Source organism: Phodopus roborovskii, unplaced genomic scaffold (assembly GCF_943737965.1).
Source record: "Phodopus roborovskii unplaced genomic scaffold, PHOROB, whole genome shotgun sequence".
NCBI classification, from domain to species: Eukaryota; Metazoa; Chordata; class Mammalia; order Rodentia; family Cricetidae; genus Phodopus; species Phodopus roborovskii.
In genome coordinates this window covers 60,520,433-60,525,501 of record NW_026126480.1, presented here as the reverse complement: position 1 = coordinate 60,525,501, position 5,069 = coordinate 60,520,433, and the positions used below count along the sequence as shown (strand labels likewise).

Sequence of the window (5,069 nt, the reverse complement as noted above, 5' to 3'; positions counted from 1 at the left end):
AAAGACTAAAAAAAAAAAAAATAAAAATAAAGTGAGTTATACATATGTGCATATAATAGTACTATTCATTATAGCCCAAACAGAAAATAGTCATAGTATCAATAAACTGTGATGTATTCATATTATTAATTTTGAGTTATTGAGACCAAATGCTCAGAAGAATTAACTTAATAGAGCAAAGGATTATTTTGGATCATGGCTTCAGAGGTTTCTGTATATTATAGTGCTCAAGGCCTGGCAATTTGGAGCTTCTGACAGTAGTTTGGTTATAGAGATGATACAACCAAAGATCCTGATGTGGAGAAATTATTAAAGGTCTACTGATTTCTTTTGAACATCCAGGCCCTCAATGTAAAAAGCTACACATCTTCAAAATATCAGCATAAACCAAACACTGAGTATCTAAAACATGATTTTGTGGGGTAATTTTTCATATTGAAGATATAACACTATCCACTAAAATGAGGAAAATATGGCAACACAGTGCATTTAAAACGTATATTGAGTATAACTGATCAGAGAGAAGATAATGTATCTATTTAAGATTCCCTAATATGAATTTATAATTAAAGAAAAGCATGATTTTCTACAAAAGTCTTAAAACCATTAATCTATGGTAACAGAAAGTCAGGATGATGGTTGTCTGAATGTACAGAGGCGATGATACTGTTTTAGAAGGAAAGGAAGACTTTGGGGGAGAGGACAGGCTTGTTTTATTTCTTTTTTTCTTTTTTCTATGTTTTATTTAAATTAGAAAAATGTTTTTTTTTTACATGTCAATCTCAGTTTCCCCTTTTCCGTCTCCTCCCCTGCCTTACAGGGGGAGTCTTCAAAGTCTATCTTATCATTTGCAGCAGAGCCTAGGCCCTTCCCCATGTGTCTAGGCTAAGAGATTATCTATGTATGTGGAATGGGCTCCCAAAGTCCATTCATATACTAGGGATAAATACTGATCCACTACCAGAGGCCCCATAGATTGCCCAGGTCTCCTAACTGATGCCCACTTTCAGGGGGTCTGGGTCAGTTCTATGCTGGTTTCCCAGCTATCAGACTGGGGTCTATTAGCTCCCACTTGTTCGGGTCAGCTGTTTCTTTGAGTTTCTCCAGCCTGGTTTTGACCCCTTTGCTCATCAGTCCTCCCTCTCTACAATTGGATTCCAGGAGTTTGGCTCAGTGATTAGTTGTGGGTGTCTGCTTCTACTTCCATCAGCTACAGGATAAAGGCTCTAGGATGGGAAATAGGGTATAGTCATCAATCTCATTATCAGGGAAGAGCATTTAAGATAGACTCTCCACTTTTGCCTAGATTGTTAGTTGGGGCCTCCTTGTAGGTCTCTGGACATTTCCCTACTGCCAGATTTCTCTTTAAACCTATAATGGCTCCCTCTATTATGGTATCTCCTTTGTTGTTGTCCTGTATTCTTTCTCCAATTCAATCTTCCTGCTCCCTCATGTTCTCCTCTCCCCTTCTCTTGTCCCTTTCTCTTCTATCTTCTCCCATGCTCCCACTTTGCTCAAAAGATCTTATCCCTTTCACCTTCACTGGAGGGCCATGTATATCTTCCTTGTTTCCTAGCTTCTCTGGCAGTGTGAATTGTAGGCTAGTGATCCTTTGCTCTATGTCTAAAATCCATATAAAATCTTCTCCTAACACTTCCCCCATCCCCATGCTGCCAATTTTCTCAGAAGATCTTATTACTTTCCCCTTCTCCAGGGGACCATGCTTGTCCTTCTAATTTCCTAACTTCTCTGGTTATCCTTTGCTCTATGTCTAAAATCCATATATAAGTGAGAATATACCATGTTTGCCTTTTTGTGACTTGTTACCTTACTCAGGATGATTTCTTCTAGTTCCATCCATTTGCCTGAGAATTTCAAGATTCCATTGTTTTTTTTTCCTGCTGAGTAGTACTCCATTATGTAAATGTACCACATTTTGTTTATCCATTTTCTTTTCAGTTGAGGGGCATCTAGGATTTTTTCCAGGTTCTGGCTATTACAAATAATGATGCTATGAACATAGTTGAACCGATGATCTTGTTGCAAGAATATGTATCTTTTGGGTATATGCCTAAGATTTTAATGGCTGGATCTTGTGGTAGACTGATTCCCATTTTCATGAGGAACTCTATACTGATTCCAAAGTGGCTGTATGAGTTTGCACTCCCACCAGCAGTGGAGGAGTGTTTCCCTTTCTCCACATCCTCTCCAGCATAAACCATACTTGGTAATTATCATTTTAGCCATTCTGACAGGAGTAAGATGGTATATCAGAGTTTCTTGGATTTGCATTTCCTTGATGGCTAAGGCAAGGGTGTCCAATATTTCCATATCCCTTCAATATTGTACTTGAAATTCTAGCTAGAGCAATAAGAAAACAAAAGGAGATCAAGGGAATACAAATTGGAAAGGAAGAAGTAAAACTGTCAGTTTTTGCAGATGATATGTTAGTTTACATAAGTGAGCCAAAAAAAAAAATACTCTACCAGAGAACTCCTACAGCTGACAAACACCTTCAGCAAAGTGGCAGGATACAAGATTAACTAATAAATGAAAATCAGTAGCCCTACTATATACAGATGATAAATGGGCTAAGAAAGAAATCAGAGAAATATCATCCTTCACAATAACCCCAAACAACATAAAATATCTTGGGTAACACTAACCAAGGAAGTGAAAGAACTATATAACAAGAACTTTGAGTCTTTAAATAAAGCATTTAAAGAAGATACCAGAAAATGGAAAAATCTCCCATGCTCTTAGATAGGTAGTATCAACATAGTAAATATAGCAATCTTGCCAAAAACAATCTACATATTCAATGCAATCCCCATCAACATCCCAGCACAATTCTTCCCAGACCTTGAAAGAAAAATATTCAACTTTATATGGAAAAGCAAAAGAACAAGGATAGCCAAAACAACCTGTACATACAATAAAGGAACTTCAGGAGACATCACCATCCCAGACTTCAAGCACTACTACAGAGCTATAGTCCTGAAATCAGCTTGATATTGGCTGTTTCTCCTAACTCTCTCTCAACTGCTCCCATGCTCCAGGTTGCCCAGGGGATTACATACATTCTTGTATTAAAAAACAAAACAACAACAACAACAAACCCACTACACTTTAGCCATTAAGACAGGAATTACCAAAGAGAAGTTTGAAATGGTTTTCCACATTAACTAGACAAACTACATATCTTAATTAGTAAAATGTTTCTATGACCTGTTTAGTTTTGATTCTCAAAGAAAACAGAGAGATCAGAATTTGTTAGGCAAGAAGACTCAAAGATGCTTGGGGACTGATGATTTGTTTTGAAGAAATCTAAACACTTAAAGTCTTAATTACTTAACTTCTTGCCTTTCTTTGCCTTTTCTCCAAAACAAATATTATTTACTCCAGAAATGGACAGCTGGGTCTGTGAAATTTTACTAAATCTTGCTTGTGTTGGAAATATTTCAGACCAAATAATATTGTGACAGTATTATTGAAACAGGATCTATTAATTTCTTTATGTCTGCAATTTAAAAAAATGGAACCATATTGGAAAGTGAACTTTTTGTTATATATTGCCATAGAGATTAGGCATTAGATATTATCATGGGGCAGTAACTGAATGTTTCTTGAGGTCTATATGAAAGCTTTCTTAACTAAAGGAGCACTTTTTGATGGTGGGAAGAAATTTTAGGAAATGGGTCTAGTATGAAGTCCTTAGATTATAGGTTTTCTATTATTGTTAGTTTTAACCATCAGGTTTGTATAGATAGACTCATCTGAGAGGAAGACCTTAATTGAGGAACTGCTTATATCATATTGGATTGTGGGTATGTCACTGGGGATCTTCTTGATACCATGTGGGAGGTACCATTTCTAGCCAAGTGGTCCTGAACTATGTAAGATTAGTTAAACAGTACAGTGAGTGAGCCAGCAGAAGTGCTCCTCCGTGGTTTCTATTTCAAATTCTTGCATGAGCTTCTACTTTGACTTCTCTTAGAGATAGACTGTGAACTGTAAGCCAAATAATCCCATTAAATGCCTTAGTTCCTTTAGGCCAGAGCGTTTTATTATACTAACAAAGAAGAGACAAGAACAGGAATTAATATCAGAAAAGTTACACTGATGGACCTGACTAATGGCTTTATGTGCTCTTGGACTGTTTTTGTTGTAAGATTTTGGAGGATTTTAGAATGCTGAATTGAGAAAGTCATTGAATGCTCAGAGGTTAATAGAGTATCTTAGTGCTAAGAGAAATGTAGACTGTGGAGACCTGATACCTGAAGCTTCATGTAAAAGTTAAGGCTATCAAAAATTAACATGGGTTCCCTACTCACTGAGCCACCACCGAGGACTCAGCTGCCTACTCCTTGAGCCCTGTTGCTTCCTGAAATTCCATGCCCTCTGCCCACATTCTCCTGCAGCCGCCTTCTTCATGCCTTTTCCACCAAGGAAAAGGAATCATATCATATGTTCATTATCCAGAACCTCCACTATTTTGAGCCCTTTGATGATGCAAGTAAGGGTGATGACCTGCTTTCTGCTGGCACTAAGGATTATATCCATATAAGAATTCAACAGAGACACATCAGGAAGACCCTTCCCACTGTTCATGGGATTGCTGATGATTATGATAAAAAGAAAACTAGAGAAGGTGTTTAAGAAGAAATTTGCCTGCGATGATACTGGTAATTAAGCATCCAAAATATGGAGAAGCAATTCAGCTACTGAGTGACCAGTGCAAGAACGTATGCCAGTTCCTAATAGAGATTGGACTAGCTAAGGAGACCAGCTGAAGGTTCATGGGTTTTAAGTGCTTGTGACTCTCTGGAGCTTAAGTGAGGATTTCCTTGCAATGAATAGAATTTCCTCCTGTCCCCTGTCACACATTTAAAAGCCTTAAGTTGTACTATGATTATATTATAATATAGCATGAGATCTTGTGACAAAGAATTAAAACTTTATGTTTAAAAGTGAAACATTTAGGACTTTCTTGGTTCCCTCAGGCAGATAGCCCCACCCCAAAATAGGCCATACCTGCCAGAAGACCAGCACTCAACTCTGGCAGCCAC

At 37.6% G+C, this 5,069-nt stretch overlaps 1 pseudogene; it reads left to right on the top strand.

The window, feature by feature from the left end:
• The first annotated feature begins 4,467 nt into the window (after window positions 1–4,467).
• LOC127227777 (eukaryotic translation initiation factor 1-like) lies at window positions 4,468–4,861 on the top strand (annotated as a pseudogene).
• Window positions 4,862–5,069: the final 208 nt, after the last annotated feature.